This window comes from Manis pentadactyla, chromosome 14 (genome assembly GCF_030020395.1).
Source record: "Manis pentadactyla isolate mManPen7 chromosome 14, mManPen7.hap1, whole genome shotgun sequence".
In the NCBI taxonomy this organism is placed as follows: domain Eukaryota; kingdom Metazoa; phylum Chordata; class Mammalia; order Pholidota; family Manidae; genus Manis; species Manis pentadactyla.
In genome coordinates, this window is record NC_080032.1 from 12,010,529 (window position 1) to 12,025,109 (window position 14,581).

The window sequence follows — 14,581 nt, forward strand, 5'->3', positions numbered from 1 at the left end:
GAATGAATTATCTTACCTATGCCATGGATTAGTACAAGGATTAATACCTTAAAAATATTTTCAAGCATAGAATCTCAGTCTGGTCTTATAGTAATGCCACCTGGGGCCACAGCTAGGCTAGCAATGGAAGAATTTGGCTATTTGGCTTTTAACGTTTACTTTAGTTTTTTTTTTTTTAATGGACTGGATTTTCTTTTTATTTTGTTCTTTTAATATGACTGAACATCAATATTTGCAAATGAGAAATTTTGGAGGATGACAAATGTTCAATGAGTGCAATCAAAAGTTATGTTTCAGACTATTTTTCACAGTTCAGGCAGGTTAATATCAAAGGAACGTCTCCTAGAGAATGATGAGCTTTTGTAGTTTTTTCCACAAATGGAACAAAGATCAGTCATGTCATCATGAATTTAATACTGCCTCTTGTGTTTTCCTTTGCAGTCTCTTAGATTGGATTATGTTGTAGGATACATGGCCTTTTGTCTCTTAAGTCCATTTAAGAGTTAGTTTCCCAGGTTTGACATTCAGCTCAGGAGTTTCAACAGCAATTAATCAGAACTGTGCTTATCAGAAACATCATTAATCTTTAGCAGACAAAAGCAGTTAATGTTTGCAACCCAACTTCAATGGACTCTTTAGCGGTAGGATTTGCCATTTTGGAAATGTTTTGAAAGGGAAGAAGAGGCTTTGAAATCAAGTGGGAGAAACAGTTTTAAAGAGTTAGAACCAAAATCTAAGAGTCATTCAAGTCCTGGAGGAAACTTTTGTTTCAGCTGCAGGTGATGAGAACAGTCACTTCCCGGTTGAACAACATCCAGGTACCTGTGCATTAGGGCGCATGGTTGTCTCCTCCAGATTTCATTCCGAAGCTGTTCTCTGCCTTCCCCCCTGGGTGAGCTCATTTCTTTCTGACTTCAGCTATCACCTCAATGCCTCATTGTAGGTGACTCGTGGATCCATTCAGTTACCCCGCAGGTACCAGATTCCCAGTGCTGTAATGACTGCAGGCATAACAACTTGCATTTACTTTATCACAGTTTTTTAATTAAGGTATTATTGATATACACTCTTATGAAGGTTTCACATGAAAAACAATGTGGTTACTACATTTGATAAGGAAAATATTCAACACAGCCTTGAAGGTCAGCAAACCACTTTTTTCCTCCAGTTGGCAAAGCACTCCCAGCTTCCTACTCCTCTCCTCCAGGCTCTTTTGTCCCGCACATGCCAAAATGCCACATATCAAAATAATATAAATTGCTCCCCTTGCTTGTGCTCAGGGCTCAGACCTTGGGAGATTACTTCCCTCTGAGCCCGCCGGTGTAAAATAAACCTCAACACTCGAAGACCTCCAAGTGCCGCTTGGTTATTCCGTCAGTGATCCAGTCCAGGTTTCTCCTTGCATCCCTGAGATGAATCCCACTTGATCATGGTGTATGATCCTCCTGATGTATTTTTGAATATGGTTTGCTAGTATTTTGTTGAGTATTTTTGCATTTATGTTCATCAGGGATATTGGTCTGTAGTTTTCTTTTTTTGTGTTGTCTTTGCCTGGTTTTGGTAGTAGAGTGATGCTGGCTTTGTAGAATGAGTTTGGAAGTATCCCCTTCTCTTCTGTTTTTTGGAAAACTTTAAGGAGAATGGGTATGCTGTCTTCTGGTAAAATTCAGTGGTGAAACCATCTGTTCTTGGGTTTTTGTTCTTGGGTAGTTTTTTGATTTCCAATTCAATTTCATTGGTGGTAATGGGTCTGTTCAGTTTCTCTGTTTCTTCCTGGGCCAGTCTTGGAAGGTTGTATTTTTCTAGAAAGTTGTCCATTTCTTCTAGGTTATCCAGCTTGTTAGCATATAGATTTTCATAGTATTCTGTAGTAATTCTTTGTATTTCAGTGGCATCCATAGTGATTTTTCCTTTCTCATTTCTGATTCTGTTTATGTGTGTAGATTCTCTTTTTTTCTTGATAAGTCTGGCTAGGGGTTTATCTATTTTGTTTATCTTCTCAAAGAACCAGCTCTTGCTTTCATTAAATCTTTCTATTGTTTTATTGTTCTCAATTTTATTTATTTCTTCTCTGATCTTTATTATGTCTGTGGGAAGTTATATGGAATTTATATAGAAAGTATAAAAATCATATGTATAAGCACATTTGCCTTGATGGTTTGTTTGTAGTTTATGATTCGTAGTCAAGACAGAAACGGTAGCCAAGACAGAAAGAGTTTCTGTGTTCGTTCACCATGAGTATTTGTTCGTTATCCTTCAGAAGGTGAAACTGTTGAGAGTTGGACTTAGTTAATGATTGTGCATGGAAACCCCAATATTGTTGTTAACAACCATTTCATGAATAAATATGAGAGATGCCGTCTCGGCACCACTCTTTTGCTGTCATGCCTTGAGTCCCCTGGCTGGTCGTTAAGATCTTCGATGAACAATCGTTTCTCTTCCCTCATCTGCGGGTCAGAGACAGGGAAGGGACCCGACAATGTCCCTCCTTCTACTGCGTATGGGCCTCATTTGTTCTTTTTTCGGTTTCAATAATTGTGAATTTACACTGTTTATTTGGGATTGTTCTTCCTTCTTTAAACAGGCTGGCATTGCTATATACTTTCCTTTTAGAACTGCCTTTATTGCGTCACACAGAAGTTGGGGCATTGAGCTGTTGTTTTTATTTGTTTCCGTATATTGCTTGATCTCTGTCTTAATTTGGTCATTGATCCATTGATTATTTAGGAGCATGTTTGTTAAACTTCCATGTGTTTGTGAGCCATTTTGTTTTCTTTGTACAATTTAGTTCTAATTTCGTACCTTTGTGATCTTAGAAGTTGGTTGGTACAGTTTGAATCAGTCTGAATTTGCTGAGACTCTATTTGTGGCCTAGTATGTGATCTATTCTGGAAAGTGTTCCATGTGCCCTTGAGAAGAATGTGTATCCTGCTGCTTTTGGGTGGAGTGTTCTGTAGATGTCCGTTAGGTCCATCTGTTCTAATGTGTTGTTCAGTGCCTCCGTCTCCTTACTTATTTTCTGTCTGGTTGATCTGCCTTTGGAGTGAGTGGTGTGTTGAAGTCTCCTAAAATGAAAGAAACCTTTAATTATTTATAACCCTTAATTAAGCTCAGTTTCAAGGTTTAAATTCTACATTTGCCTGCATTGCTAGTGATGCGAGGGAGGGGATCCTTGGAGGCAACTGACACTTTGATGTTTTAGGAGAATTGTTGGGAAAAGGTAAGGGACTTGGACAAGGGGAAGAGGAGGGAGAAGGTGCAGAACGAGGGGCATTAGAAGAATAAAGGTAATAAGGAGAAGTGGGTAGAGGGACACAACTGAAGGACAAGAGAGGCGGGTTCACTGGGGAAATGAGTCTAGTTTATCCATGCTTAAGTTTGTCAGATTGTTCATTTGCTGTGGCCAATCTGTTAGGGAAACAATTTTTGATTCATACTCTTTTTTGCACAAAAGATAATCAAGTCAAATTTTTTTAATAAAAAAAAAATAAAGCAATGGAGAAAAAGAAAAACAATTTCTTTTGGAGACCCCAGCATATCAATAAAAAATGTGGTGCTCATTGGACACGTGGAATCTTATTTCTCTACTTTTCCAAGGTACCTCTCAAATGAACATTTTGATGAAATCGAGTGTTCTCTGGAGTTGGCACTGAAGACCCAAATCACCCTTGGTGAAGGTGCCATTTACAAAGGGCACAAAAATTAGGACTGCAGTGCATACATGGGAGAAGTAGGGATTTTTCCTGCCAGAGGAGAGGACTTAAGTTTAGATAACCCCAAGAGAGGTGGTGATGGTTGGTAGAAATGAAACATTTATGCACCTCGTGTCTTGGGGCCCCAAAATGACAGTTGGCTGCCTCTGAACACAGACCCTACAATCTCCTCAGCCATCGGAAAACCAGATAGAATTCTCTCTCAGGATACAGGATCTAGATGGAAGCAGACCTGGACAGATGGTTTGATCGGTGGCCTTCAGCCAAGTTCATCCAGGTAGATGTCAGACTCACTGGTCCCAGAGGCCAGCTTAAACAAGACTCATAAGGCCCATTCCTCATTCTACCCTCTGATTCTTGTCATGACACACCTTTGCCCAGCACAACACAAAGCTGTAACACCAAAGACAGCTGAAAGAATATGTGGATCCCACCGAGGTCGAACACCTGGAGACCAAAAACAAAACCCAGATGGCAAACTGAGAAAAAATAGCCTGAAAACTCACACACAGAGCACAGTTGACTGTCCAGTGCTAACTTACCACATCATCCCAGCCTCAGAACGCTGCAGGCTGCAAGGCACGGGGGGCTTGGTGGGGACACACTCGCCTGAGGGCTGGGGTCTGCAGCAATGGACAGCTCACTCTGGGTCTTGGGAGGTCTCCACAATGAACTGTCAGTAAAGAAAGGCCAACCAAGTGAGAAGAAGAAAAGGATAGTTATTCAGAGCTTGTTGGAGCAAGCAAGTCAACCGCCATCACTTGGGTTGTGGCAGAGACTCAGAATCAGGCAGAGGAGTGGGAATCCATCATTGTGGGGAATGGGAAGGCCTCAGCTCTGCTCTGATTGGAGGCCATGGGCGGGGGGAAGCTGCAGTGAGTGGTCCAGGTGCCGGGCGTCCTCTGTTGTCAGGGGTATATATTTGGCTTTCTCTTGTTGGTCTTAAGTTGGGAATGGAGACCAACATGGAAGCTCTGTTATAAATACGGCCATTTTGGGCCAAGTGTTACAAGGGTTATTTAAAGGCCTGAGCTGGTTGCTATATACTACGGTCAGACTTCCTACAAGCCTAACGTACAAGGAGTAGGCCTACCTCCTGGGCTGAAAACTGTTGATACTGGGTTGGTCCTTGGGTTGATTGCTGCTGATCGAGGGACCTATTTTTACATGTGATACCTATGGATCATTTGTAATTTTAGTGTCTCACTGTAGACTGGGGGTCAGAAACCAGGTCAATGCTAAGAAAATGTGTGATCAGGGCTGGAGAGATTTTACAGACATTGATGACCCAAGGACCTCATCTGCCTTGATGAGACCAGGTCCTTCAGGAAGAGCGTCACAAAAGAAGAGAGAAATTACATGCAGATGGTTGATCAGTTCTTTCTCCACATATTCGAAATAGAGTTCAACAGTAATCACATGAAGGCCTTGGGAAGGAAAAGGCAGAGTCAGGCCTGAGGAGAGAACCTGGGCCCCACTGCTCTTGAGACGGTGAGGCCCGACCCCAGGCTGAGCTCCATCCCCAGCTCTGCATCCCCTGCCGGGCTTCAGTCGCCTCGCCCCTACCATGCGGAGTACTCTGATCTCCAGGCCAGTCCCAGCCCTCAGATTCCATAACGGATCATGAAGGAAGGCCCGTGTCCCCCTGTCCCCCAAGAGGCCATTACTGCGTCCCTCCTTCCCTCCCCTGCTGCCTTCCTTTCCCACCTCTCCTGATTAGCGCTCATTTCCTTGCTCCTTGTCAGCCTCCACAGGCGATATTGTCATAGAATGAGGTCACACTGGAGGAAGCTGGGCGATGTACCCCACCTTCTCCAGTTCATCCTACATGGGAAGTGCCTGCGGGGTGTGCTGGGCCTGTGGGAGACCCCACATATCTAGTGTCTGTCTTGTGTCTGGAATGACCCTAGGTTCTTGATGGACATTTAAACCTCACAACACCAAACATTTTTTGAAAATGAAACACAATATTGGAGGTAAAGAAACTTGTCAAAATACCCCTAGTCTGTGTGTGAAGAACAGTGTGGTGGCGCAGGTACAGGGTACCCACCAGGGTTGGCGCTGGGCCCCAGAAAGACCCGGAGCGAGGGGCTCTGGAGGCCTGAGGGAAGTTACGGGATGGGGGGTATGGCCGGGGTCTGGGGCAGGGTGGTACTGTGCGGCCAGAACACTGGGATCTGAGAGGAGCACTAGTCCACTGCCCTGCTGCTCCAGGCTCTGTCCTGGACCTCGGCACCTGAGGCCAGGACACCAGGCCTTGAGAGCGGGTGTGCTGCAGCCTAGCAGCCCTTCCCGCAGCCATCTAGCATCCCTGAAGCCATGGAGGCCCCAGGGCAAGAGCCTGTGTCCCAGGAAAGTAGTTGCCAGGTGGAATGTGGGCAGGGATAGAGAAATGCACCCCATAATGTGCTACGATGTGATTTCTACACAAGGACCCAGGAACACATGCAGGGGCAGAGAGGAAATGCTGGCACTGCCACCAGTCCTGGGAGCACCCTTTAGATCAGGAACATGCTGACAGGAGAGGAAGCTGCCCAGTGGGTGCTGGAAGTGCAGAGGAGGGTCTGCTCCACACCCTCTTGGCACCCATGGGAGAACTTGTCTGTAGGCTCAAGTGCAGGTGACAGAGCTGTGTCCAGCTACAGAGCCGCCATCACGGAGGAACACCCAACCCAGCAGCTTCCTGCTGAGTTCCCACCACATGCTACCCCAGGACCAAAGGCTTTGGTGCTCTGCAGAGGCATAGCAAACAAGACCTGGCCTAGGAAAGATCACCTTTAAGTAAGAAAGCAAGAAAAGTTGACTATAGACCCAGAACTCTCAAAACGCAAAGGCATAGTACCTCTGCTATTGGGTATTTAAAATATGAGAACAAAATGCTCCTCCACATGTGTTTCCTTTGCCTTTCTGATACCATGCTTCCCATCCCCAGTCTCCAGAGCTGCAGGTGTAACACGCTCCCGTTGGCTCTGGCCCGAGGTAGCTCCCTACCTGGACAGTCCTCCTCGTCAGGGCTGCCGCTGAGGAAGCTCTCCCCATCACAGTCTTTAAAGACACAAACGCAAACAGGAAGGTTATGAGAGAAAGGGGCTCCCGCTCTTCCTCCTCCTGTTGTGGCCACGGCGGCTCACAGCATCGCCCTGCACTCTCCCTGGGTCCTCAGACCTTCCCTGGGCTCCGTGGGGTCATAGCCCTTCAACAAGACATTGATCACAGATGCAAAGCTTCAGACGAGAGCGAGGATGCCCCTTCACCTTGTCACTCGGCCCGTTTCCACCGGGCCGTTCTCGCTCTCACCTGCAGGACCATCACCTGAAGTTCCAACTGTGGGGGGGAGGTTACCTTCGACGTGTTGACTGCTCCGAAGCCTAGACGGCTTCCAGTGAAATGGGGAGTGACCACTCGGGGACGATTGTGACCTTCTCTCCGTGTGGCAGACGTCTATGGGACAATGAGATTCTACTAAACTACAGTGTTTTCCACAGAGGAATCGTGATTCAGAAGGAAGAAAAAACCGTAAGTGACCTTGTTTTACATTTCTACTCACTTTGAGACCTCCTCTCGGCTTCCTTCCTGGCAAAGGACTTCAGAGGGAACCAAGAGCCTACTTTGCCTTTTCCCACAGGCCAGTTAAACACCATTATGGCTGCTTGTGTTTAACCGCCATCGCACAAACAGCCTTGAGGAGAATTCAACAGCCTACTCAGAGGTGAGGTTTATTATGAAATGAAGTTGTTATTGGCTGAGTCACGGTGACTCCGAATTTGTTTTCCTTTGAGAACCCTGTGAACACTTTCCTGGGTGGGGATGGGTTTTTTTTTTAATTTATTTTTTCAGATTACTTGAGGTGTAACTGCTACTTAATGAATTACACACATTGAAATTGTACAATTTTATACATATTGCCATACATTACTACTGTGGAAGCAAGGTGATGTGATTTTTTCTTACTGGGAACGTTCATACTGGCTGCTGTGTTGCTTGGGGGGATATAAATCTAGGAGAGCAGAAGCACGCACACGTACACACTCAGAATCCGACTTTACCGACTGACATCCAGACACAGCTCATCTCCCTGCACTCTACCCGCCACCTGGAGACTATGCGACTGCTTCTAGAAATGTGACCATAGTTCTCTGCCTGGAAAGTCCTACTTTTTGTTTCACTTCACCTCTAATCCTCATTCCAGTGGGAACCCAGAGTTAAATGGCTCCCCTAACTAAGGACAGCAAGGGTTTTCCCCAACGCGTGAGTGACTTCAGAATACGTACCACTTTCACTTGTTCCTGAAGCCATCTGCAATTACAGGAAAGAAAACCATGAGAATCACTTCACCCCACACAGGCTTTGCACAGGTCTTTAGTGCTCTGGGTGACTTTAGCAAACCAGATAGGACACTGAGGCTGGGTCAAAGGCCCCGGCAGTAGGTGGAAAGCTGATTTTCCTGGAGGCTGTCTCCCAAGTCCACTGAGATTGGCAATGACAAAACTCTCAATCCAAGGACGAGAAATTGCTGCTGAGGAAGAGGCTCCCCAACCGCACTATTTCTACGCGGCTTTGGTGTGTCCCGCGGCAAGTGGCCTCTTGAATCCGGATCACTTGACCAGAGACGACCACCCAACACTCTCCCCGCCAGGGAAATTGTATGTATCATCTGTGATGTACAGTGTCAGATTTTCCACTGAATTTAATTGAAAATGTTAAAAAGACACCGGCCAAATGTGGTGTGACTTCTGCCAGGTGAAGTCACCAAACCGGAGCTCTTCAGTGAACTCCATGGCAATTTCAACCTCCCCCAAAATACAGTCAGTCAGGAATTTTCTGGTCAGCACTGATAAGGTATTGTCCCATGTGTCCTCTCCATCCCCCAAAGGAATCCACCCAGTCGAACACTTTTGTCCCCTAATGAAGATGTCCTCACCTGATACAGTCCTGTTTTACTTTTTATGACTTCCTTGTCTGGCCTGTAAAAACCTCTCCCAATCCGTAGCCCTTGGGAGCATCTCTGTGCTTGGTACAACGGATGCTACCCAATTCATGAATGGCTAATGAAGCCAATCAGATCTCCAAATTTACTTGGGTGAATTTTGTTTTGTAACAAAAGGAAAGACACCAAGAAAGCAACATTACTACCTCAGAGACAGGACCAGGCCGTTCCTCAGCAACAGGCACGGTCTCCTCTGCCTGGTCCATAGGGAGGACCTCGGTTACTGCGTTAAGGGATAACAAGAAAGACACAGAGCAGATGTCAGTCCATTGGTGGTGCTGCTCAAGAATGACTCAGGGAGGGATGCTTGATATGGACATAGGGCCAGAAAGTATAGAAGCAGGTGGTTACCAAGCATGACTGAACCACTGCTGTGGGCCATCCTTGATAACATGGGTATGAAATGTGCAGTGCGAATGGCCGTATTTTTTTTTTTTTTTTTACGAAAGTTGACTCTGGCAAGTTCAGTGTAAGTGGGACACATCCCCCGGGGAAACACACCACCCCCATCCCACTGTCTGTCTCTGTTTCTCTCACAGACATTCCCACTCATTCACAATTACAGTCTGTAGAGTCGCACAAAACATCCCCAAGCCTTGTGCAGACAACCCCACATCACATAAAAGGAACATGATCCCGGAGCACGTGCAGGGGCTGAGAGGAAATGTCTCTGCCACCAGCCTTGGAGCACCCTTTTGATCAGGAACATGAGGACGGGAAAGGAAGCTCCCCACCCTCCTGGCACCCATGGCAGAACTTGTCTGCGTGGTCAAGTGTAGGTGACAGAGCTGTGTCCTGCCAGATAGCCCCCATCACGGAGGAACACCCAAGGCAGCAGCCTCGTGCTCTGTTCCCACCACATGCTACCCCAGGACCAAAGGCTTTGGTGCTCTGCAGAGGCAAAGCCAACAAGCCCTGGCCTAGGAAAGATCATCTTTAAGTAAGAAAGCGAGAAGAGCTGATTATCCGCACAGCACTCTCAAAACCCAAAGGCATAGTACGTCTGCTACTGGGAATTTAAAATACGAGAACAAAATGCTCCTCCACACGTGTTTCCTTTGCCTTTCTGATACCACGCTTCCCATCCCCAGTTTCCAGAGCTGCAGGGGGAGCCCCGCTCCCGTTGGATGTGGCCCGAGGTAGCTCCCTACCTGGACAGTCCTCCTCGTCACTGCTGCCGCTGAGAAAGATCTCCGCAACGCTGTCTTTAAAGACACAAACGCAAACAGGAAGGTTATGAGAGAAAGGGGCTCCCGCTCTTCCTCCCCCCGTTGGGGCCACGCCGGCTCACAGCATCGCCCTGCTCTCTCCCTGGGTCCTCAGACCTTCCCTGGGCTCCGTGGGGTCATAGCCCTTCAACAAGACATTGATCACAGATGCAAAGCTTCAGACGAGAGCGAGGATGCCCCTTCACGTTGTCACTCGGCCCGTTTCCACCGGGCCGTTCTCGCTCTCACCTGCAGGACCATCACCTGAAGTTCCAACTGTGGGGGGGAGGTTACCTTCGACGTGTTGACTGCTCCGAAGCCTAGACGGCTTCCAGTGAAATGGGGAGTGACCACTCGGGGACGATTGTGACCTTCTCTCCGTGTGGCAGACGTCTATGGGACAATGAGATTCTACTCAACTACAGTGTTTTCCACAGAGGAATCGTGATTCAGAAGGAAGAAAAAACCGTAAGTGACCTTGTTTTACATTTCTACTCACTTTGAGACCTCCTCTCGGCTTCCTTCCTGGCAAAGGCCTTCAGAGGGAACCAAGAGCCTACTTTGCCTTTTCCCACAGGCCAGTTAAACACCATTATGGCTGCTTGTGTTTAACCGCCATCGCACAAACAGCCTTGAGGAGAATTCACCAGCCTACTGAGAGGTGAGGTTTATTATGAAATGAAGTTGTTATTGGCTGAGTCACGGTGACTCCGAATTTGTTTTCCTTTGAGAACCCTGTGAACACTTTCCTGGGTGGGGATGGGTTTTTTTTTAAATTTATTTTTTCAGATTACTTGAGGTGTAACTGCTACTTAATGAATTACACACATTGAAATTGTACAATTTTATACATATTGCCACACGTTACTACTACTGTGGAAGCAAGGTGATGGGATTTTTTCTTACTGGGAAAGTTCATACTGGCTGCTGTGTTGCTTGGGGGGATATAAATCTAGGAGAGCAGAAGCACGCACACGTACACACTCAGAATCCGACTTTACCGACTGACATCCAGACACAGCTCATCTCCCTGCACTCTACCCGCCACCTGGAGACTATGCGACTGCTTCTAGAAATGTGACCATAGTTCTCTGCCTGGAAAGTCCTACTTTTTGTTTCACTTCACCTCTAATCCTCATTCCAGTGGGAACCCAGAGTTAAATGGCTCCCCTAACTAAGGACAGCAAGGGTTTTCCCCAACGCGTGAGTGACTTCAGAATACGTACCACTTTCACTTGTTCCTGAAGCCATCTGCAATTACAGGAAAGAAAACCATGAGAATCACTTCACCCCACACAGGCTTTGCCCAGGTCTTTAGTGCTCTGGGTGACTTTAGCAAACCAGATAGGACACTGAGACGGGGTCAAAGGCCCAGGCAGTAGGTGGAAATCTGATTTTCCTGCAGGCTGTCTCCCAAGTCCACTGAGATTGGCAATGACATAACTCTCAATCGAAGGAGGAGAAATTGCTGCTGAGGAAGAGTCTCCCCAACCACACTATTTCTACGCGGCTTTGGTGTGTCCCGCGGCAAGTGGCCTCTTGAATCCGGATCACTTGACCAGAGACGACCACCCAACACTCTCCCCGCCAGGGAAATTGTATGTATCATCTCTGATGTACACTGTCAGATTTTCCACTGAATTTGATTGGAAAATGTTAAAAAGACACAGGCCAAATGTGGTGTGACTTCTGCCAGGTGAAGTCACCAAACCGGAGCTCTTCAGTGAACTCCATGGCAATTTCAACCTCCCCCAAAATACAGTCAGTAAGGAATTTTCTGGTCAGCACTGATAAGGTATTGTCCCATGTGTCCTCTCCATCCCCCAAAGGAATCCACCCAGTCGAACACTTTTGTCCCCTAATGAAGATGTCCTCACGTGATACAGTCCTGTTTTACTTTTTATGATTTCCTTGTCTGGCCTGTAAAAACCTCTCCCAATCCGTAGCCCTTGGGAGCATCTCTGTACTTGGTAAAACGGATGCTTCCCAATTCATGAATGGCTAATGAAGCCAATCAGATCTCCAAATTTACTTGGGTGAATTTTGTTTTGTAACAAAAGGAAAGACACCAAGAAAGCAACATTACTACCTCAGAGACAGGACCAGGCCGTTCCTCAGCAACAGGCAAGGTCTCCTCTGCCTGGTCCATAGGGAGGACCTCGGTTACTGCGTTAAGGGATAACAAGAAAGACACAGAGCAGATGTCAGTCCATTGGTGGTGCTGCTCAAGAATGACTGAGGGAGGGATGCTTGATATGGACATGGGGCCAGAAAGTATAGAAGCAGGTGGTTACCAAGCAAGACTGAACCACTGCTATGGGACATCCTTGACAACATGGGTATAAAATGTGCAGTGCTAAGGGCCTTATTTTTATTTTTTCTGAAAGTTGATACTGGCAAGTTCAGTGTAAGTTGAACACATTCCCTGGGGAAACACACCACCCCCATCCCACTGTCTGTCTCTGTTTCTCTCTCTCACAGACATCCCCACTCATTCACAAATACAGTCTGTAGAGTTGCACAAAACATCCCCAAGGCTTCTGCATGCAACCCCACATCACAGAACTGGAGCAGAATCCGCAGCACGTGCTGGGGCTTAGAGGAAATGTCTCTTCCCCAGACCTGGGAGCACCCTTTTTATCAGGATCATGAGGATGGGACAGGAAACTGCCCACTCGGTGCAGATGCAACGGAGGTTCTGCTCCCCACCCTCCTGGCGCTCATCGGATAACTTGTCTGCAGGCTCAAGTGCAGGTGACAGAGCTGTGTCCCGCCAGAGAGCCCCCATCAAGGAGGAGCACCCAAGGCAGCAGCCTCATGCTCTGTTCCCACCACATGCTACCCCAGGACCAAAAGCTTTGGTGCTCTGCAGAGGCAAAGCCAACAAGCCCTGGCCTAGGAAAGATCATCTTTAAGAAAGCAAGAAAAGCTGATTATCCTCACAGCACTCTCAAAACGCAAAGGCATAGTCCACCCGCTATTGCGAATTTAAAATGCGAGAACAAAATGCTCCTGCACTCGTGTTTCCTTTCCCTTTTTGATACCACACTTCCCATCCCGAGTCTCCAGAGCTGCGGGTGGAACCCCGCTCCCGTTGGCTCTGGCCCAAGGTAGCTCCCTACCTGGACAGTCCTCGTCACTGCTGCCACTGAGAAAGTTCTCCACAAAGCAGTCTTTAAAGACACAAACGCAAACAGGAAGGTTATGAAGAAAAAGGGCTCCTGCTGTTCCTCCCCCTGTTGTGGCCACGCTGGCTCACAGCATCACCCTACTCTCTCTCTGGGTCCTCAGACCTTCCCTGGGCTCCGTGGGGTCAGAGCCGTTCAACAAGACATTAATCACAGATGCAAAGCTTCAGATGAGAGCGAAGATGCCCCTTCACCTTGTCACTCGGCCCGTTTCCCCTGGGCCGTTCTCGCTCTCCCCTGCAGGACCATCACCCTGAAGTTCCAACTGTGGGGGGAAGGTTACCTTCGACGTGTTGACTGGTCCGAGGCCTAGGCCGCTTCAAATGAAATGCCCAACGACCACTCGGGGACGATGGAGACGTTCTCTCCATGTGGCCAACATCTACGGGACGATGAGATTCTACTAAACTGCAGTGTTCCCCACAGAGGAGTCGTGATTCAGAAGGAAGCCAAAACCGTAAGTGACCTTGTTTTACATTTCTACTCACTTTCAGACCTCCTCTCGGCTTACTTCCTGGCAAAGGCCTTCAGAGGAAACCAAGAGCCTACTTTGCCTTTTCCCACAGGCCAGTTAAACACCATTATGGCTGCTTGTATTTAACCGCCATCGCACAAACATCATTGGGGAGAATTCACCAGCCTACTCAGAGGTGAGGTTTATTATGAAATGAAGTTGTTATTGACTGAGTCACGCTGACTCCAAATGTGCTTTCCTTTGAGAACCCAGTGAACACGTTCCTGTTTGGGGATGGGGTTTTCTGGTTTTTTGTCTGTTTGTTTGTTTTTTGAGATCACTTGAGGCATATCTGGCATATAGTGAATTTCACACATTGAAATTGTACAATTTTATACATATTCCTATACATTACTACTGAGGAAGGAAGGTTATCGGATTTTTTCTTACTGGGAAAGTTCATACTGGCTGCTGTGTTGCTTGGGGGGATATAAATCTAGGAGAGCAGAAGCACGCACACATACACACTCAGAATCCTACCTTATCGACTGACATACAGACAGAACTCATCTCCCTGCACCCTTCCCACCACGTGGAGACTGTGCGTCTGCTTCTAGTAACGTGACCACAGGTCTCTGCCTGGAAAATCCTATTTTCTGTTTCTCTTCACCTCTCCTCCTCATTCCAGTGTGAACCCAGAATCAGATAGCTCCCCTAAATGTAGACAGCAAGGGTTTTCCCCAACGCGTGAGTGACTCAGAATACGTACCACTTTCACTTGTTCCTGAAGCCATCTGCAATTACAGGAAAAAAACCATGAGAATCACTTCACCCCACAGAGGGTTTGCACAGGTCTTTAGTCTTCTAGGTGACTTTAGCAAAACAGATAAGACACTGAGGCTGAGTCAGTGGCCTCCGCATTTGGTGGAATGCTGATTTCCCTGGAGGCTGTCTTTCAAGTCCACTGAGATTGACAATGACAAAACTTTCAATCCAAGGAGGAAAAATTGGTGCTGAGGAAGAGGCTTCCC

At 47.0% G+C, this 14,581-nt stretch overlaps 1 long non-coding RNA gene across 1 annotated transcript; it reads right to left on the minus strand.

Annotated features, from left to right (window-relative positions):
• Positions 1 to 1,022: 1,022 nt before the first annotated feature.
• LOC130680605 (uncharacterized) lies at positions 1,023 to 4,559 on the minus strand. Its single transcript, XR_008993623.1, has 2 exons — positions 4,256 to 4,559; positions 1,023 to 4,160 (listed from the first exon to the last, which is right to left on the minus strand). It is a non-coding gene; the product is annotated as an uncharacterized LOC130680605 (long non-coding RNA).
• Between the last annotated feature and the right edge of the window lie 10,022 nt (positions 4,560 to 14,581).